Source organism: Numida meleagris, chromosome 2 (genome assembly GCF_002078875.1).
Source record: "Numida meleagris isolate 19003 breed g44 Domestic line chromosome 2, NumMel1.0, whole genome shotgun sequence".
NCBI lineage: Eukaryota > Metazoa > Chordata > Aves > Galliformes > Numididae > Numida > Numida meleagris.
The window spans coordinates 57,754,031-57,776,189 of NC_034410.1; the positions used below are offsets into that span (position 1 = coordinate 57,754,031).

A 22,159-nucleotide genomic window follows, 5' to 3' on the forward strand; every position below is an offset into this window, starting at 1 on the left:
ATTAAAATCTTTTCATTTTTTTAAAGAGGACAGCTTGGAATCTCTGCCACAGTTCTGGACCAGGGCTTAAGCACTGTAATAGGGAGGTGTGGGGCTAAAAGGGGCTGATTGAGATGGAGGATATTCTAGGTTCAGCCTTGGATTTGAATCAGATATCTGTGATAAGAGCTACCTTTAATGTAAATCTGGAAAGGTAATATGAAGATGAAACACTCTGAAATAAAAGAAGTCTGGGTGAAATTTTCTATTGCATGGGCTGTGTAAACACCTCTTTCTCAAGCTATAGTTACTGATCTATTTTTATTTTCTTTGCTTCCCAGAGGCAAAAGTAAAGACTGCATGCCAAAAAGGCCAATTTTCCCAGCTTTTACCAAAATGAGCCTGAATTTCTAAAGGGCCAAATAGGAGAAGTTGCTCTAAAATTTTTGATAGTTTTGTAAGCACTGACACTGTGAACAGAAAGTGGTGAACCAAATCCCAGGCAGAGGGTCTAAGGCCCTGGCTAAGTTTGGATCTTTATCCACACTTGGTATCTCATCATTGTGATTTAGATTCCTCTCTGCTTGATGTCTTTCCAAGATTTCCCTGTATTCATTTTATCCATGACAGGCTAGTGAACATCTACCAGCACTTCTATCAGAAGTTTTGGAAAGGGGACAGTTGAAAATAATCTTCAGATAAATGCAGCATACCATGACTGCAGATAAATGATCTCTCATGAACAGATAATTCAGTCCTGTAGCTCTGAAAAGTTTTGAATTTAGACTCCTCCCCAGAGAACAGTGAAGATGGTATTGAAGTTGTGATTCTCTAGCATGGTGAGCTGGATCTGGAAACTCTCGGGTTTATATCTGCATCTTGGTTATCCAGAGGGTTTTGTGGCTTGGGTCATGAGTGCCCTCTAAGGTGGCATGCTGTGAGGCCTTTGCAACTTAAGCCCTCCACAGATTAGCAAAAAAGAAGAAATAAACTGCATTTTCTACTCCTGATGCAGTGGAAATATACAAGCAAATGTATTCATCTCTGCTGGGCCACATTTACATGCACGTGTTTGTCTCTCAGTGCCAGATCCTGCTATGAACTCCAGCTCTGCATGCTGTTAGAAATGGCAGAAAGAGATAGATATCTGTATCTATGCCCATGCCCATACATACTTTTTGACCTGTAGCATATGGTGACGTTTGCTTAATCCATGGGGAACTCACATACCCATACATGATGTAGCATGTATTTTCTCCACAAAATGCAAACCATACTTTTACATTGGGCTGTATTTCTTACAGGATCCCTAAGTCCATTTCTGCTGCATAACTGAACAGGTATGCTTGGTATTTCTGCTTTTTTCTTCTTTTTTTTTTATTCCAGTAAAAAAAAATAGAAAAAACATAAATAATTCAGAACACATGCTTTATATCAGCTGTTCCCCTGTTACTGTTTTATCTCTATAAACAGGGTGGAGGCAAACCCATCCAAACATGGAAGGGCAGGAAGATGCATTGCAAAATTGTGGATGGGTCATGTAAGTCAAGAATGTATCCACAGATATATATATTTTTTCTTTCTGGAAGGCTTGGCTCAGTGGTATGATGCCTGTATTTTAGTGCTTCTGTGTCATGAGTTGATGAGTACACTTGGAGTAAGTTGTGTGCACTTTGGTTGCATCTGACTTGATGCCTATATGCACTCACTTTTCCTCTGGGACTTTGGATGCTCAGGCTTCCAGATATTCAGAAATCCCATGCTAATGTGCTGTACATCACAAGAGACTTTGTTGGAGGGTGCTAAACTTCTTGGTATTCCCTAGAAATTAAGCTCTGTCTAAAACACGATGTTTGGATCAATTTTTATAAAAGAGGAAGCCTAGTCCAAGTTCCCTAAGTTATATGGAAGTTCTCTGATGAGTTAAAAAAGGATTTGGACTGGACTCCTGTAAGAACCATTCTCCCATGAAGATGTGTTGTTTTCATTTGCCTTTTAATCTTGTTGGTTCAATTGATCAGCTGCTGAGATAATTTCTGAAAGTTGCTTTAATTTTTATCACACCTAATGCTACCTATAGTCCATACCTACTATGGTTAAATGTGGCTGAGAGAGCCCATACCTGGTCCTTTGTAGCTGTTTGATTCTTTTCAATAGCTTGATGAGATATATTATTGCATATTTCTTCTGACACAACAGAGTTAGACTTAACCTTATTTCACTATGGTGATAATAAATGTCACCATTACTTGTGATTTAAGTTCTGCAAACTTAGTGCTACAAAACTAAAGATAGTATAACATAGTACGTAATATCCTAGGCTGGTGCATCTGCAGGTATAGAACATAACAGGCCAGTTTAATGTTTCAAAATACTCATTCCTGTGCCCTTTAAAAAATCTATGTGAAGGGGATGCCGCATCATTCTTTCCCAGTTCCTCATTTCTTTGTGGTTATAATCATAAAATCACTTAGAGTGGAAAAACCTTCAAGATTACCAAGTCCAACCATCAGCTTCACCTGCTGAGTCACACCACTAAGCCATGTCCCTAAGTGTGGCATCCACACATTGCTTAAATACCTTCAGAAATGAAGACTCCACCACCTCCCTGGGCCCCTCGTTCCAATGCCCTTCTCAGCATGAGCTCAAGGAAGTCAATATCTTTCTTGTAGTGAGGAGCCCCAAATTAATGTCCAACATAGTTTCCTCTGATGCAAGTTTAGTTTAGTCCTCGATGGACATGTAGACAATCAGTATCAAACAGATACAATGAGGGACCTTAAAATATAGATGCATCTGCTGTGGTTATGGGGAACCAGAATTCTAGACTGAAAGTCATGCTCTGCCATGTTTCTCATCTGACCTCAGACAGATCTGTTCATGTCTCTTTTGATACCTCAAAGGGGTGCTATGAGGATAAGTTCACTAATGTTTAAAAGTGTTCAGATACTGCACTGACAGGGGCTATTTAGGTGCATAGATAGAGCAGACATACATTTATTAATCTGGTAAAGGACTGGTATTCAGTTCAGCAGTGCTCCCAAACAAACGTCAAAACTGTATTATCAGCATGTCTCTTATCTCTGGAATTTTGTTTTGTGCCGTGCTACTTTGCTCATTGGATTGTGGTTTGTTTTGCAGCTTCCCAGAAAAGAGAATATTAAAAACATGTACAGTAAAAGCCTGGTAAAAGTTGTAAGCGGGTCTGACTGTCTATGGCATGACAGCCAACAAATATTACCCCCTTATCATTTACAGATTCCCGGGAGATGTGGCATTGAATCTCAAAGAACTGGAAGGAGAACGACTCACCCAACCTGCCTTTCAGGAAACAATGTAATGTATCCACCCACTTCACGCTCTCCTAATTTAGGACATGTGTAGTGTGTAATGATGAATGGGCCAACTTGTTATGTTGCTGTAAACCTCATACTCCACCTTACTACATACCCTTGATTGACCCCTTCTTTTGTGGAAACTCAGCCCCGGGTTTTCAATTCACCTCTTGGGAGGGAGGCAGATCTCACTAGCTGCTTGCAAATGCACTTCTGCAGAAAGAAAAATGCAATGTTTTGTTGCTCTTGTTCCACTGGGCAGCCTTTTCAAGTGATGTGACCTCCTTTTGTGTCCCTTTAACATGTGACCAGTATTTATTTATCCTTTTTTAAACACAATAATTTAATTAAGAAACTAATCAGCAGTGTTGAGATGATCTTTGAACTACACCCCTTCCACTGAAGGAAATTTATGAATGCATAATACAAGAAAGATCCTATTATCTAAAAAGCTTTCTACTAAAATGATTTGGCATCAGAAAAGACTTGAAATTTGGCATTAAATTTACCATATAGAGATGTGAAAAGTATTTATAGATTTCAAAATATGTTCCAAATGAATCTGACAAAATTGTCTGGATTGTTTATTATGAATAAAACTGTTTCAAGTTCCAAGGATTTGGGAATTGAGTTGGGGTTTTAGGAGTCCAAAGGACAGATTGTTAAGGTGTTTGGTGGTTAAGGTAATTGTTACCTATGTAGCAGATAGAGAGCTAATGGTCTGGGCTACTTTCTTAGTCAGTGGAGAGAGATTGGCACGTTCAAGGTATGTTCCATTTTCATAGACATTTATCTTTGGATGGGAATTTATTGGTTGATCGCGTCAGCCGGGACAAAACAGAGGGGTTGTAATTAATCTTTGTCATCATCTGCCAATTCTAATTCTCTAGGCTTCTGGTTAAGAGAATGTTTCTGAAAGTTACCTGAAATGCAGGCACCTTGGGCAGAAGGTGACCAGATCCACAAAAGTGAGCATCTCCTGTGCAATCCTAGGAATTGAGCTCTTGCTGCTTATGTAACAAGACAGATTCAACAGAACTGTCTCCTCTTCTCTGTCTGAGTGGAGACTCATGTACTAAGTCAAGTTATTAACAGCACTAGAGAACCTAGTTCCTCAGTCCCAAACGGCTTCTATGGTATAAAGGCTCCAGGAGGTTTGGCTCAAACTCATCAAGACTGTTATGTTTCTGGACATGCTCAGCAGAAGAATTAAAGGCATTTCAGTACTCTGAAGGAAGACCCATGGTTAGATGAGGGACAGAAGTTCACTGACTTGCTGTCAGGCTCCTTCAGCCCATATGAATGGCACTGTGGGCACCTATGTGCAGGCTTAGATACACTCCTTTGTCCTCTGTAGCCTTGAACTGACAGGTGGATGTGATCAATTAGTGGTATCCAGCTGCAGTTCAGGATCTGATAGCAGCACATGTGAAGCTTCATTTTCTGTGGTTTGGACATTGTGGCTGAATTACCCTGTGTCTAAGAAGGTGCGAGCTCTGTTCCAGGCTTTGGCTGTTGCTGGGAAATTCCTCAAAGTGTTTGCCTCTGGGGATTCTCTGGCGACTAATAAATACGATAACACAGCTCTTCTTAGGGCTCTCTTGTTTAGAACACTACAATTTTTTTGTGTGCCGATTCCTTACTTTCTCAATATTTGTGGAAATTCATCTTTCATCTCTTAGTCCTCTAGCAACTTGACTTGAAATGTGCCAACAGATTCAAAAGGCTTTGCTATGGGGTAGGAAGTTAGATAGGTACAGAATGACATCAAGTGCTCTCGTGAGAAAAGTAAAATAAAAAAGAGCTTAGTATCTGACCCAGGAAGCTTACTGTATCTTTAAAGGATGGGCAAAAGTCAATAATATGAACTGAGGGGAGCAATTTGTATTAAGGGCTCATTTCAAAAAGACTGGGGAATTCTTTTAGTAACTCGATCAGGCTCTCAGTTAAGTTTGCAACTACCTCCATCGCTTCAGTGTATTGGTATGAACTTGCTCAGAGGTACAATGCAGGAATTAATATCCTCACCTATTTTCCATTGCCTTATTTGCTTTGTTACGTATAATATACTCCACAAGGGTTATGTAGGGAAAAGAGAAATAACAAAGAGAATAAAGAGAGGATTGCTATTTTTTCTATAAAGAGCAGATTGCAAAAGTGTGGCATTTTTCCCACACATCTTGCATAGTTTTGAGTTTGGGTTTTTGAGGATTTTTTAATTAATGTATTGTTTAAGTAACTGTAATGAGAAGAGCCAGTGCCACTATAATACTCATTCTAATGAGTATTGCTTGTGCTCTGTGTCTTTCTCATTGTGGCCTGTATCATTTAAATATCTTAAATATCTTATCTAACATGTGCTTTGGCAGATTTCACTTATATCTACTTAAATTAAAGAATGTCAGTTTAGGAGCTAGGAAGCATGCAAATATTTGAGAGAGACTTGACATTCACTGCTGAAATCATTGCACTAAATATCTGGCACCAATGAGATTACTTGAGAAGGGTTAGAAATTCTATTTATACAGTCTGGACGTTCTGAACTTAAAGGAAAAAATATGTACTTCAGCTTCTGCGCTCATAATTAGGGTCTCCACCAAAATTTCAGCTCGTTTTTCTTTTTTTTTTTTTTGAATTTTCTTTGAGCAATATGTGACTGTTAAAGTTCCTCAAAGTTGCTGCTTGGAGAACAAACAGTACCAGTATCTCAGAAGTAGTTGAAGTTATAGCACGAATTTAGCTGTAAAAGGAATGGCATTTCCTTATGTTCTCATCCTGCAGAAATGCAAGAGAAGATGGCGCTGAGCTGGAAGAGTGTGATGGAACGCTGGATATTTGGACAGCCTCAGCCACAGGAGATGAAGCTTAATTTCCCATGTGTATGTATATACTTTTCTTCTTATGGGTCACTGTAGCATAACATCGTAACATATGTAGTATGTATAGCAGTGCACAGTGGCAAACCTTTCTGTGCTGGAAACTACTTACTTGCTACACTGAAGTCAAAATTGGGTATTAATACAGAGATGTTACACATCTAATATTAAACTCATTTGTAGTCTAATTGCAATGGTACTTAATTGGCCATTACAAAAGGGACCAGAACCCAAATATTTCAAGAGTCTTTGGTACTAAATACAGAGTTACTTTCTTTTCTCATGCAGGGACAGAAAATATGCAGTAGACAAAATAACTCAAAGGAGGTAAGATCACAGGATAATTCAGTTGGAAGACACCTCAGAGGTTTTTAGTCTAACATTTTGCTCACAGCAGGATCAGCCATGAGATGAGTTTCAGGGCTTTATTCAGGTGCACCCTGAAGACCTCCAAACCTCCAAGGAAGATGCACAGCATAGAACCACAGAACCACAGAATATCCTGAGTTAAAAGGGACCCACAAGGATCACTGAGTCCAACTCCTGCCTCAACACAGGACCACACAAAAATCAGACCATATGTCCGAGTACATTGTCCAAACGCTCCTTGAACTCCAGCAGCCCCTCTGCTCCGTTCTTCGTCGGGGAAAAAGATTCCTTATAGCCAGTTCAAACTTCTCTTCTGTTGTCTCGTCGTTCCACTATCCATTACTGTTTACAGCAAGCGTGTCCAACCTGTGGGCCACATGAAGCTCTGGACAGCTAATAGTGTGGCCCCACAAGATCATAAACTTTTACCCTTAATATGTGATTCTTAGCAAAATTTATCATGAATTGATTGCATGTAGCTCGAGCATAGGCCACGTAGGTGACATTGGTGTGCCCCTCATGCCCACCATACACGCTCAGTTGAATCAAAACCCAACATGCATTTCACGTTACATGTGCTTCTGCCACTTGGCAAGTCCTGATACTAGTATTTCAACCTACTTACATGTGTATGTGCCTGTGAAGACACATAGTTTTTGTTATTAAGCAGACATGTAAGTTTTCTTATTTAATTATCAATTAGTAATGCATTCTATACCTACATTTTAACTTTTTTTCAGAATTGGTACATTCACTGAACTGTGTATTTTTTTTACATGAAAGTAATATAATAAATTAAGTGTTTTATGATAAAATCCAAAGCACAAATAAAAGCAAAGTACAAGAAAAACAGTATATATTTCAAAACATTAGAATTAATATATATTTCAAAATTAGAAAAAGTACATATTTCAGAATTGCAAATAATTTCAATACGTTCTCATGTAAGCCCAATTTTATAGTTTCAAAAGGGGTAGCACATACGAAATTGCCGAAAAATAACCAATCAATAAGGCTTCTGAATGCAAACTTGTAGAGTGTAATCTACTAATAACAAATGAAACACATGATGTGCATCACAAGAATTTTTAAACATAGTTCTTGGAAAGGTAAAAGTGACTGCAACATCTGCAGTGTCTACACCTTGGCACAGAAAAAATAGAGTTGCAATCAGACATTCAACTTGATGAAAAATTAGATCATGTCTCTTTACCAGACATGGTAAAGCCCTATCTTACTAGAGAAAATATTCCTCGCCTCACTATCCCACCTTAATCATGTCATTACTTTTTGGCAGTACATATATTTGTGAACAACTGTTTTCAAGGATGAAGCACAGGAAAAGTAAAATTAGATCAAAAATCTCTGGCAAGTACCTTGAGAACTCACTAAGAATTGCAACCACTTCCATCAAGCCAGACACTGATGCATTAGTTTCACAAAAACAAGGTCAAATATCCCATTAGTTTTATGATTTTTTTTGCCTTCTTTTTAAATGTTTTAATAAAAAATACACAAAAAAAAAGTTTTGCTACGTACATATATTAACTATATTATATATTTTATATGTGGCCCAAGACAATTCCTCTTCACTCAATGCAGCCCAGGCAAGCAAAAAGGTTGGACACCCATGGTTTAGAGCTTGTCTCACTATTCTTGATGACCTTGTTCAGCAATGGTGTGCTCTTCTGATGGCTGACTTCTGGTGACTCAGATGCAGAGATGAGGCCTAGCTGATGTTCTGATGTCTTATATAGCATAAAGACCAGTAATGGATGTTAAACACACAATTTCTTCTTCCAAAGTCTTTTGTATTGGCCTACTCCCTGAAACTATGGCGTACTTAGTTGCATCTCTCTTCTCAAAGCATTTTTTTTCGGTTTAACCTCACACTGATGGGTTTCCTACTGTTCAAATATTCTAACCATTGTGAGAAGGGAACTTTTTTTTTGTCTGTATCAGTTTCTCTTACTTAGAATTAGTCACAGAAAAAACGTACTTTTTCCCACAGAGTCTTTTCAGTGTCCCATTATCAATACTTTATTCCCCATAGTTTATTCCCCATTTCCTTTAGGATTTAACTCATAGACATAATCATCTGCAGTTACAACTTGTCTGTTTTAGGCTGTACTCTTCTAATATGTCTTACCTATTGTCAAACTTTGTGTAAGTGGTGCTACAAGGCCTGAGCATAGACTGCTCAGCATAGTCTCATCAGAGCCATGGGAGGAGAGTCATGAAATGTGAGTACTGGCCCTGCTTTGCCACTGATTTACAGCTCACTCTTGCATCCAAGTCACTAGTTTTAAAGTGGCAGTAAGCTGCCCCTCTAAGCTCAGCTCGTGAGAAGGTTAGCCCTGTTGCGCAAAGCTTTTTATAATCTGACTGAGGCTGCAATGGAAATGTTGGGTAGAACAATGATGAGGAAGCTGGAGTTGACAGAGCTGAGTGATTTTTTGTAGCATTTGAGCTGTCTTGTAGGGGATTTTTGCTTGGTGTTCGAACTCAGGACAAGTACAAGTGGATCCAGCAGAAACCGTATGGAGAAGTGGGTTCCTTCACCGTGAAACATTGCACAACTCATCTCAGCTTCTGACTTCATTCTTCCATGCTGTGGAAGAGTCTATCATCTCCTTCCTTTCTTCCAGCTCGCTCCTTTTCAGACCCAGAATTCTGCTAGCAGCGTTCTTAAAGCACTGGAGTGCTTAGTGTTTCAAGGAGACAGGTAAATCCTTACTTTTAGGTTAAGAAAACTATGATAAGGAAAGAGGAAATGACATGATAGCGTCCTCTGTGCTTTGCAGAACTGCTAATTAATGTTTGCTGGGCCCCTTTTAATAAAAAAAAGTTAGAGGAGCTCAGGAACATCATACTCTCAGGGTTCCTCTGCATTTTGTTCTCAGTGATTGTATGCAATTAATTTGTGTCCTCTGAAGATCTGGGCAGGCTTTCTTCAGCTTTCATGCACATTAATTTTTATGCATAATGTGGCCTGAAGAAAAGATGAATTGGTGGGTAGTATGGAAACCTGAGGCACATTGCCCTTTCAAGTAATGATTCTGCATATGGAAGGGTGAGGGGGAAATACTGCCATTAGGGCCTCTGTGATCTCTTCAAGGATAAATAATTATTTAGCAAACCATATTTGATTTGGAATGAAAAGTCCTGACAGTTGTACAGCAATGCAGAGTTAATGTGGGAAGTCAGTCACAAACCACATTCATCTCTGAACAAAACAGCCCTTAGAAAGGTTTTATTTTGGAAAATAGAGAGCAAAGCAAAGCCATGTTAATTGCAGGTTGAGAAAAGCATCCTCCAGGCATCTGACATTTTTAAGAAACAAGACCATGTACATCAGATGGATCATGCTCAATGCTGTGTATACACAGATGAACAATATCCTTTTAAAGGAAGAGTGTGCAAGTTCTGCTGGAGTTTCCAGCAGATGTAAAACCGTATACAATGAACTTGTATAAGGTTTTATGGCATGCTGTGTAAGCCAGCATCATGGAGCTGGAGACTCAGGAGAGGTACCTGGGAAGGCAGAGTTCCTGGTAGTCTTTATTATCTTGGATATTCCATTCCTGGGCTTTTGTTTTCCAACTAGAAAATCAAGATAGTGCCAAAATGTGATGGAGAGTCATCAAATGTCTGCTTTATTCATTCTCATTTTGTAGGTTACATTACTTTTTCAAAAGAAGTAGTTGGTTCGACTACATTCCTTATGGGAGAAAAATGGTGACTTCTACCATTTAATAGGGTAATAGGGCATGGCAGACAGGGAGGAGCAATCACTCAGTTAGAGAGGTCTCCTGCCAGGTGGACAGGTTGGGAGACAGTAGAGATGAGCAAGAAGCAAACAGCTAATCAAGTGTCTTTGGGATAACAAGAAGAAGCTTCACATGAACCAGAAGGGAATTTGCATGGCTTGCTGTGCTCCAAATATCAACTGAATTGAGTGAAGCCAGGCTTGAAAGGAAGGACTTGACCTGTAAGGATGCAGTGGGTAGGGAAAAAAATGATTTATGTTATCCATTTTATAATGATTGTGTTTGACTTAGTCAGTCCAGCTTACACTGCTTTAAAAAGTGAAGGTTTCTTATTCCAGCAAAATATAGTTGTTTGGTGTTCAAAAACACTTCTCATCTCCTTTGAGAGGTTCTGGATGAAGGGGGTTTGCCTGCCAAAGTGGAATCTCATGGCACAGGGATATTCTATTTGAAGGATAATTTGGGATTCTTGGAGTACGAAGTACCACAGAAGAGTGTACTCCTAATTACTGTACTGCTGAATCCTTAGTCACGCCTAGAAATCCACTTCATGCCCTCATATGGAGCTTCTCCTTGTTGGTGAGAGCCTTGCTGAATTCTGCAAAGATTGTAAGAATTTAGTCCTTGATGATATGCCATTCTTCTCTGCTGATACCTAATACAAGCGGAAGTTGAAACATCTCCAGCCAGTTAAACACCGAAAATTTTGGTTTTGATCCTTTTCTTTTTTTTTTCTTTTTTTTTTTTTTGGTCCAATCTGTTTGTTTGTTATATTCTTTTTGATGCTGCAGTGAAAGATTTTTGGAGACAAGACCATCTGTGCTTTTGTGTCACTGGAGGTGGGCAGATCACTGCACAGTGCTGCTATGGAATGATTCCCAGCAGCTCTAGGTCCCAGCAAGGCATGTAATTCTGTAAACATAAATGGAGAGGTAACTTTCCAAGTTTTACCCAAAATAAATACACACAGTAAAACATGTGACACACAGAGCAAAATGTGTGATATATGGCTTTCTTCCTTTTGATCCCTTTTTTTTCTGTAGGTAGCATGCATCAATTTTAACTTGAAATAATTCCACCGAGTACCAGTTTATTAGCTCTGTTAATCTATATGTTTTATAGATGGAAACCTCCATTCTTGCCCATTGCTGCAGAAGTCACTATACTAAGTTTCCAAAATATAATGGGAGCCTATTCAGACATCAAGGTCTTGGTAACTTGAATATGTTGGTGGTGGGAATTCTGGCCACATCACTCAAAGTAAATTATTAATTATGAATAATATTTATTTTTATTAATTGTGGGTATAGAATTATTCTGAACCCTCTCCATGTTTTAAAGTTTTATGCAATGCTCCATGGCACTTTGACCAACATTTAGAAAAATGACCTGTACCTCAGAGCAAATAAATTAATTTTTATGGAATGGAAGTGGAGGGTAGAACTGAATAAGCTAGTTGCAATGGAAATAGAGTCTTTCAAAACATTGGAAAAGTTAGGCACTTGCAATAGCATGTGGTCTAATTTCCTGAACCTGTGAGAAAGGACATGAGTTATTATATAGCTTACTGCTTAACATATGTTTGCTTCCTCATGTATGTAGACAGCAAGGGTGGAATATGTGCATGAGTCAAGTCCAGCATGTCTCAAAGTGTCTCACCTACTCAAAACCAAAAGCAGACATTGGGAATGACAAAAAGGCATGCTAAGAAGTGAGCCAGAGTAACTTAGAGCACTCTAGATGATTTTAACCTGAACTGGACTAGAAAAAAGTTGCTTTTGTTAGTAGATGTTTTTGTCATTGTTCGATAGCTTTTAGTTTGCTAAAAATGTACTGTCTGAATACTCGGAGGTTATATATTTTTATACTCTGAACCAAAATGATCAATTTTGTGTAAGAACCATATTCATCTGCTGCTCCTGTGACACAGCAGTCTTTCTCCAATTTTTCTGCATTCTTTTCACAACATTACCAAATAATTGAAGCTTACTGAAGCTTGAAGTAGAGGTGGGGGCAGAGCGTGCAGTGCTTATTTATTTATTATTTGTTTCTTGTAAGAAAGAAACATATCCCTAAGTTTAAAACTGGGGAAGAATCTTGGCTCTTTTAAGGCTGCATCAAGGTGGGATCCTGCAAACAGTTTTGTTTGCCACCTAGTGTATTCACAATTCATATTCAATTTCCTGCCTATACATGAATGGATTCTGGATTTCAGAGCCTGATGGTGAGGTGACATTGAATACAAGATTGTGTGGCACTTTATAGAACTTTTCCTTTATTAGCTGCTCTATAATCACATTAAGTTAGTCTGAAAATTTGAACTAATTCTTTCCCTTGAGGCCCAGGCTGTAATAATGGTAAAAATCTGTGAAATAGGATAAATACAATTCAATAATTATATTGATAAATAAAATGAAAATCAACTAATTGTGTCATTCACTCAGTTGCCTGCCCCCGTTGTTGCTGCCTTTCTGCATCAGCGACTGCTAAACTTTTTCTGTCACACTTCAATAAATTTAATTGTACAGAATAAATGAGCTAATTTTTGAAGTCACAGGCTCTGTTTGCAAGATAAGGTTGGTGATTTATTGACCTCCTCTAACTCTGTAAGAGTGTCACCCTCCTTTTCACTCTGACAACCATAAGAGGGTTTTTTTGTCCCTCTTCAGACACAACAACGCTAAATCCTACTTTCTATATTTACCTTCCCATCTCATTTTCTTGAAGTCACATGATATAGTACAATAGACCAAGGATCCCTGTTTCAGTTGGTGGCTACTCAGACTATTCCAAGTCATTAGGAAAGCTGTGGGGTTAGTAACTTTCTTTTTAATGCTGTTTTCTTCTGATGATCATCTCATTCTTTTGGTTTTCAGAAGGGTGGCTGCTGAGGGGAGGTACAGGAAAAGGAACATAGATGAATGCACGTTTTTTCTAGAAGCTCTGGTCTCTTTCTCATTCATGAACCACGTGTTTATCCATCTTACAAGGATGCACACTCATTTAAGTGTTCACTCACAATTTGACCATGAACACAAGCAGATATTAGGCATTAGACATGCCTTATGAAAACATTGCTTGCTTTTAACTTTTGTTTCATAGAATCATAGAATGACTTGGTTTGGAAGGGCACATAAAGATCATCCCATTTCACTCCCCTGCTGTGGGCAGGGTTGCCACCCACTAGATCAGGCTGCTCAGGGCCCCATCCAGCCTGGCCTTGAACACCTCCAGGGATGGGCTGAAGGAACTGGGCTTGTTTTGCCTGGAAAAGAGAAAACTGTGGGGAGACCTCATTGCAGTCTTCCAGTATTTAAAGGGAGCTTATAAACATGAGGGAAATCTATCTTTTACATGGGTAGATAGCAATAAGACAAGGGTGAATGGTTTTAAACTGAAGGAAGGAAGATTTAGAAGGAAGGAAGATTTAGATTAGATGTCAGGGGAAAGTTTTTTTACTGAGAGAGTGGTGAGGTGCTGGAACAGGTTGCCCAGAGAGGTTGTGGATGCCACATCTCTGGAGATGTTTAAGGCCAGGTTGGATGGGACCCTTGACAATCTGGTCTAGTACTTGATCTAGCCGCTGGCAACCTTGCCTGTGTCAGTTCACCTTGGAACTGATGTTGAAGATGTTGAAGAGCTCTGGTCCTGAGATAGACCCCTGAGGTACACTGTTCAGCACTGCCCTCCACCTGGTCATAGAGCTGATGACCACAACAACCAGTGCCTTATCCTCTAAATTCTGAACCCTTCAAATCTATGTCTTTACAATTTAGAGATAAGGATGTGATGCGGGACCATATCAAAGGCTGTGTAGAAGTCCAGGTAGGTGACATAAGTTGCCCTTCCTTTGAGTACTGATGCCATCACCTTGTCATAGAAGGCCACCAGATTATTAAGGCACAATCTGCCTTTGGTGAAGCCATGCTCTCTTGGATCACCTCTTCATCTCTCATGTGCATTAACATAGCTTCCAGGAGGACCTGTTCCATGATTTTCCCAGGCACAGACAGGAGGCTCACTGGCCTGTAGTTCCCCAGGTCTTCCTTTCTCCTTTCTTAAGAGTGGGAGTGTTGTTTGTCTGACAGCCACAACTTCTTGAATATGATGGATAGTGGCTGGGCAACTATTTGTTTCTGTGTCATGAGTTTTATATATAGATGCTGGGAAGACTAGAAAAAGATACTGGCCATCTCATCTCTTGTGTACTGCTGCAATTATGGCAGCAATGGGTTTGTCAAACTGGCATAAGTTGCAAGAGTAAATGGACTGCATCTCTTTTCCATCTCTTGTATTTCCTTTGACTGTTCACTTTTGTTGTTGTTGTTGTTGTTGTTGTTTTTAGCAAAACATTTGTACAGCAGCCTTAATGACCATTTTCAATAAGTCTGGATCTTTTGCTCTATACTTTACATTATAGCCATAAAACAATCTATATGCATATATAAAAAAAAATGGTTGATTTGATATTGTGGCACAGCACTCTCATCAGTTGTCATGCTATAGCAATATGATCTCTGAATAAAAAAATATTGGTATTGTATCAATAAAGCTCTTCAGAGAAAAGTGAAAACAGCATAAATACATCAACTGTTTCAAAAAAATGTACTTAAAGTTATGCTTCCCTGGGTCTGGCAAATAAATCCTGTTAATGAGAAGGATGGCAGCACTTTTTTTTATATCATTAAATGACTACCTGTTGCATGGGTCTATGCAAACCAAACATTTTTCCATCTCAGGGCACACTATGTCTGTTGTTCAGAGTGTGATTAAATCTGCTCTTCTCTGACTGATGCTAGGCAACACAGCATGTCAAATATATATGAAAGCTATCTAGTTTTTAGCAAACTTGGCCTCATAGAAGTGAACACCAAAAGACTTTTTATGGAGCCAGGATTTCAGTTAGGCACCTAGAACACAAACTGTGAAAGCCTTTTTCTCATGTTTTAGTTGTTATATTGGACCCATCTCTGCTGTAATTTTCTTCTAAGGAAGACTTATATCCTCCTAAATATTTCCTGTCAGGTGTTGGCTAGGAGAACCATATCCCAGGGAATTGCAGATGGAGGAATCACAACATCCCATGTACAGAGTAGTCCCAATTTCTGCCAAACTCTTCACAGTGTTCTTAACTCAAACCACTTGTACTCTTAGTGACTGATACTTCTATCAAAAAGCAGACTAACCCAGGAAAATCCTCTGTCACCTGGCTCTCCCTTCCTTCAGACAAAAACTTACAACTTCTTTAACAGCCTGCTCTGGCAGCTCGATAACGCAACCTTTGCATGAGAATTGTTGCTTCTCCCCATCTTCACCACATATTTGGTGTTTGTGCCTTGGTTGCTGTGTATCATGTTATTTAGACCATCTCAGGTGCCTGTGAATCTACACATGAACATATATATTGTTTTTCTGGGGGGTATGAAATTAAATTAAATTAAATCTGAACCAAAGATGCTCTTTGGGGAAGAAATCTCTGCCAACTTTAACAGGATAAAATTCCGCAAGTACGTAATGTTTTATTGGGCTGTAGTGAAGTACTTAGGAGAAAGATTTCCAGTTCATAAAACACTTCCCAAACATGGATTGACCTTGTGCTCTGTGGTGATTATAATTTTTCTACTTGCCAAGCAAGTTCCAATTGTTCTGCAGATTCCTCGCGCTGGGATCTAGAAGATAACGTTTGTACTGAATAGTGCACTTGTTGGAGGTACAGAAGACTTCCGAAAATGCTAAGTGTGATCCAGACCAACATTTTTTTAAACTATGACCTCTCTTGGAAGACTGTATATTTCCTATTAAATAAGAAATCTGAAAATCCACACAGTAAAAGAAATGCTCGTTTTCCAGATCAATTTTTTTTTTCTGATGTGGCCCTCACCAGTTCTTAAATTCTAAGCAGAGGAAGAGAGCATATTTTCTAATTAATCAAAATTATACACATCCATCATGCTCAGTACATTATAATGTATTCTGCCCTTCTTTATCCTTTTTTTTTGTTCATTATGTGGGTATAACTGAGACTTGGTCTGATCTGGACCTGACTTGCCCAAATATGTCCTACCTGTCACTCCAAGTCTGATCTATGGACCAACTGAAGGATATAAGCTCTGGTGAAATATGCAGTCTGTAGATGAAGCCAAAGTTGGGCAAATAATGGCTTTTTGTGAAAGATAGACTATTTTCTCCATTGCTGAATGTAGAAGCTGAGCTGTCTAGGTGTGGAGATAAATCAGGACAGAGTACAGAGATGGGCCTATGTGTAATCTGGTAGAATTTAGGTAATTTTCTGATATACCAGGCTTTTGGTTCATTCTGCTGAAGAAATAGAAGCCAATCCCATTACTGGGCCAATGCATGGCCAAGGCCAGGGCTAAGATTTGAGATCTTCTTGTGTTCAATTTCAAAATGGTGCACTGAAGCCCAAGTGAAAACAAATGGTTTTCACTTGGAGAGAGGAGCTGTTCTCTGTCCAGTCCCCAGGACACACGTAATATAATTGTATCAGAGCATCCCCTCAGCTCACAAAATGTGTTTACTGCAAGGCAGTTGTTTCCAGTTGGGATTTTTATTTTATTTTAGTTGTAGTTTTGACACTGACTTGGAATTTTTTATATAACGTCAGCCACCATGCAGATTTATGCATTGTACTATAATTACTTAAATAAGGGATTTTGTATACTATGGCCAGTGATTCATAAACTGAAGGATATCTGCAAAAGCAGGCTTTCATTGGGATTATGGGATGTAAAATGCCTGAAGGTTTTTGCCTTTGATAGCAGAGCTGCCATTGCATCCACACAGGGTTTGTCTAATAAACTGTATTAGTGCTTTCCAGCATCCTGATAACTTCCCTCCCCCCACCCCTTGCTATTCTGAAGTTTTTTGAAAGGAAACTGGTTCTCTGAATTATTGCTGTGGCAGTCACTAAAGCATATGTTCAACATGCTCGGTGTTGATCATGCAGTATAGCAGAGAAGAAAGCTGAAAAGGTTCTTCAGGAAGGACTTAATATTGTCATGTTTTCAATAACATAATATAAACTAGAAGTAAGGAAGTTGTGGAGGGTGTGGGGAAAAGACTACAGTTGGATGTTCTCACCATCTTCAAGGCAATTAAGTCACTTATATTATTTCAGGGTTGGCTAAATTTCCTCCCTGGTTTTGGAAAGTCTCAGCCACTGAAAAAGATGGAACTGTTGTTCGATTTAAGGTATTTTCTAACTTGACACGTCAAATAATTTTAAGTTTGTGAAAAGGAAGAGGACATGCTAAAGCCAGGATGTTCATACCTGTGTGTCCAACCAGTGTATTAGACAAGGAATTATTCTTCGTCCTTCTGAGAGATTCAGCTAGAACTAGGCAAGAGGAATCAAAAATAGCTGATAATGGTTGTCTGCCTGATAAAATAAGCAAATAAATAAACAGAATGAAAATCAACCAACCCTAATTCATTCAGAGGACAGCAGGCTTCTCTCCTTGCTGACTTTTCTGTCAGCCCATTTATGAACGTCTGCAAGTTTTGTGCCGAGAAAACAAAATCAAAATTGCTTGTGAGCTTCAATTATGACAGGCACAGTATTTCAGACGTGTTGACACTTGCTTTTATGTTGGGATCCACATGGCTGCATTTTATTTCTACAGTTTGGGAAAGATCCTGTTCTTATTCATATTTTTTGCAGATCTAGAGCTGTACAGATAAAAACAAAAACAGCAACAAAAGAAACTGTGGTTACAAACTGCCTTCCCTCTGAAGTCATTACAGCTCGGGTAAGGATGATCAGCGAATAACAAGTACAAGTCAGGGTTAGTAAAATTACAGTGCATGTTTGGTGCTCATCACTGACTTTTTCTTCACTGACTTTTGTTCCTGCGCATTAGGCATCGTGTCAGCCATTAGGAGCAAGAAAATCCAAAGCCTACTGATTTCCTCTCTTATTCACTTCGGACTGCACCTGCTTTGAGCTGCCTAGTGTGCAGCAAGTTGTTTTCTGTTTTAAAAACTTGGTAAAAATCAGAGGGCAGTAAGCAGGGCATAGCTGTGTATATGGTGTTACTGAATACCACAGACAGAGCGGTGTGTTTCTGGCTGAAACGCTGTGCTCAGCAGAGGTCTTTTAGGGTTGGGTGCTTTGTAAGGGTTTGCTTTTGTTTTTAAAGCCCTGCATGCTTCCACTCTGGCTATTCTCAGCTCTTTTTTACAGTGCTTGGCCATGCAGAGCGATCCCAAACAGGGCATCAAGGGACACAGCCCTGCAAAGCTGCAGGTGGAGCAAAACTCGCTGCCACTGCTTTCCATATGTTCCTCCCTATGGGGGCCTGACTGGACCTCGACCTGAGGAGGAAGCAGAATGGAAACTTCATGGAGAAGCGAGTCCAGCCCCTCAGGTATATGAGGCTGCCAAGCTCTTTTGTTCTAGTTCTCTCTGGTTTTAACGAGTTTCTGTCCGTGAGGGGATACTAAAGGGGCAGTGCGTTCTTCCCTTGCTCTGCCTAAGCCCACAACAGTATCTCCTAGTCCTCAACCTTAATTTGCAGTGTTCAAAAGAGCCTTCCCCTGTTTCCTCTTCTTTTCTTAATTTCTATTTTTTTTTTTAAAGTCAGATCACATTGATTAATCATTTCATAAATGTTTCGGGGTGGGATTGTGAAACCTTTACTGGCAAGAATTTTTCCCCTGGAGTCAAGGAGACTACTCATTAGCATGACTACTTGCCAGCATGAGGGAGGGATTCGCAATCTGGACGTTTGTAGTTTTAAAAATATGTCTCTATTTAGCTGATTTGGGCAGCTGAGCAGGGCTGGTTATGGAAATCAAACTAACAGGCTGTCGCACTCTGTTTTACTTCAGAAAGCATCCATAGTGAAATAATGTATTTTTACATAACACACACACATTTAAACAGTACTTTGGTAATCTGATCTGTGTCTTCATTTTTACAAGCATCCTGTGAGACCCTTTCATCATGAACCAAACCAAACCCTATGTTGTTAAATCTCCTTTCTATACACCTCCTAGACTGCACACAGACTAAAAATGTACATGGGCCACTATTGACAGGAAAGCCATCATGGGCCACGTACACAAACCTGTCAGAAGCAGTTGGTGCTTGCAGAACACCTGGGCTTGAGCCAGGTGGGTGCAGGGTTTAGTAGCTGAGAAGCTGTGTAAGATTGTGTCTGCAGGACATGAATGTGGCATGGCTGTACCTCTTGTTCCTGCTTGCAAGAAACAAAACTCTGAGGAAAGAAGCCTGGCTCCCTGACAGAAACCCTTGTGTTTTACAAGGGCTGCTCTGAAAGTAATGACTCCTATATTATTATGTTGGCCCACAATGTCAGAGGCAGATGGTGGTGGTATGGCAGCAGGGGTTGAACCTTCCCACCAATACTCCATTACATTTTGTTGCTGTGTGACAGATGACAGCAGAGGGGCAGTCAGGCAGTATGGCGTCTGACATGGAAGTGTGCATGAGGCAAAGGTGTGTCACTGAATGCCCCCATGTGGAAAAAATGGCACCCACTGACATTCATCAACACTTGCTGAATGTTTCTGGAGACCAAACAGTGGATGTGAGCACAGCGAGGTGGTGGGTGGTGCGTTTCAGCAGTGGTGACAGCGACAACGGGTCACTTCTGCTGGTGCAGATTTTTACAAGCACAGCATGGAGGCTCTTATTCATTGCTGGCGAAAATGAATTGCTAATGGTGGTGACTGTTGAAAATTAGTGTTCTGTAGCTGAGAACTTGCTCTATTGAATAGTGTTATTGTGCTCTTTGTGTCTTTTGTAGTTACCATGGAAATAAACAGGAGGCATTACTTTTGGAGCAACATATGTATATTGCACCGTTTCCCTGTCATGAACCAGACACTCCCCCTTTGTCTAAGGACAAGTGAAACCATTCTGCTGCTGCTCTGAGTGGCTAGCAGCAGTGGTGACCTTCAGGCTCACCACTTTAAACTGCCTTGGGGTGATCCCAGTGAAAAAGCAAAACAACATTATCTTTCCCCCACGCTCCTCCACCTCATTCCACGGCATTTGCTGCTCTGCATGCAGCCTGGCTATCCGGCCTGGGAGCTGGGCTGCTGAAGCTCAGGAGTTCCCTCCTCTGTCTGTGTCTCCCTCCACCTTGCACAAAGCTGACAGGGGGATTTTTCACCTCCTTACTTTCCTTTTTCCTCTTTGATTAACTTTGGACCAGATGGCCAGTTCCCAATCTCTCAGCATGCATTTGACTGACAGGAGCCTTTGATAAACCTCATAAGAATGAAGTCATCTTCAGGTCACCTCCTCTGCCTGGCCTTTAGCATCCCGCACATACCACCATTATCTGCTGAATAGGAGACAAAGGAAATTAGCTCCAATTCCCTATCATCCCCATTATTTCCACACTGATTTAAACAATGAGGCAATGAGATGCCCTTCACTTTCCTCCTAAAGGTACAAATGTCAGCTGTTAAGAAATGCAAACAAGAGGGTTCCCATGTTAATGGATGGGCTTCTTTGTAAAGCCATGAAGTGGTAAAGTGGATTTATTCACTGCCTGCCTGCTTAACACACTTCCAAACAAATTCTTTAACCACTTTTATTTTATACACAGTGCAGAGTGCTTGAGAAGCCGCATTGTTTTGATCTGGAGATTTATAATGAGGTGATATACCACACTCTGTTGTGGTGTTTTTTTTGTTTTTTTTTTTTGTTTGTTTGTTTTTGTTTTGTTTTGTTTTTTTACATATGCAGTTGTCAGAGCTTCATTTGAGCTCTGATATATACAAAAAGGTTTAACTGCATATGAATCTAAATACTGAGATGTAGGAAAACCACCTCCAGGTTCAACTGAGAAAACAGATTTGGATATGCTGGACAGAGGAAACGAGTGTGAATCAGAACAGAATCTCTCCAGAGATTTGTAAGTAGCTACATCATGTCCACTTGGCTGTGGAAGAGAAACAACAATACCCTTTGAAAAGTGCTGCCCTAGGGGTACTTTAGGCCAGGCAGGCTAGAAAATATTTTTAAAAGTGCATAGATGACTCTGAAAGTAATGCCTTCTGTTTACTTCTATGGAAATTGCAACAGATAGAAAGAGTACACTGTTTGATAGAGCAAATTCTCAGCTACAAGACACTATTTTTCAGCATAGTCACCACCACTAGCTATGCATTTTCACCAGTGATGAACAAGCGCCTGCATGCCATGCTTGTAAAAATCTGCACCAGCTGAGGTGCATTGTTTCACAGTTGCTATGATGGTGTCGTTGCTAGGAAAATGTTGCCCATGTAGTCCATCCTTCATCAGACCTAACAGATGGAAGTCAGAAGGTGCCAAATTCAGACTATATGGTGGGTGTGGTAGAACAGTCCAGCCAAGATTGGTGATGTGCTCCACAGTCTTCAGACTGGTATGGGGCCTGGTGTTACCATGTTGCAAGAGAAAGGGTGTCTTTTTTCTGTGGTTGGAGTCTGGAAGTTTGAACCTTCAGCTCAGTCAGCATCGCGATGTAGCAGTCAGAGTTGATGGTTTGTATGGATTCCTTGAAAACCAGAAGGATCACTCCTTTCCTATCCCAAAAGGCAGTGCACATCACTACGTGCTGAGGGCTGCATCTTGAACTTTTTATTTGATGGGGAATTCACTCTGTGAACTGCCGTTTTGCCTCTGACTTGTAGTGGTGACACTATGTCCCATCACTAGTAACGATGTGATCCAGGAAACTGTCAGCTTCAGCTTTGTATTGGATCAATAGGTCTTGACAAATTTGCATGTGGTGTTCTTTCAGTTCCTGTGTGAGCATTCGTGGAACCTACCTGATACAAACTTTGTGATATT

At 40.0% G+C, this 22,159-nt stretch overlaps 1 long non-coding RNA gene across 34 annotated transcripts in view; it reads left to right on the forward strand.

The window, feature by feature from the left end:
* The window catches only part of LOC110393160, a 267,894-nt gene that overhangs the window by 196,043 nt on the left and 49,692 nt on the right, over window positions 1–22,159 (forward strand). For 23 of the 34 annotated variants that reach the window (XR_002434842.1, XR_002434849.1, XR_002434847.1 and 20 more), the window contains 4 exons: window positions 3,238–3,315; window positions 6,096–6,193; window positions 18,011–18,098; window positions 18,533–18,716. This is a non-coding gene — a long non-coding RNA (uncharacterized LOC110393160). Of the gene's footprint in view, window positions 1–1,283; window positions 1,320–1,452; window positions 1,520–3,237; window positions 3,316–6,095; window positions 6,194–18,010; window positions 18,099–18,532; window positions 18,717–22,159 lie in introns of all 34 variants that reach the window. The other 11 variants (XR_002434831.1, XR_002434836.1, XR_002434824.1 and 8 more) reach the window with 5 other exon arrangements.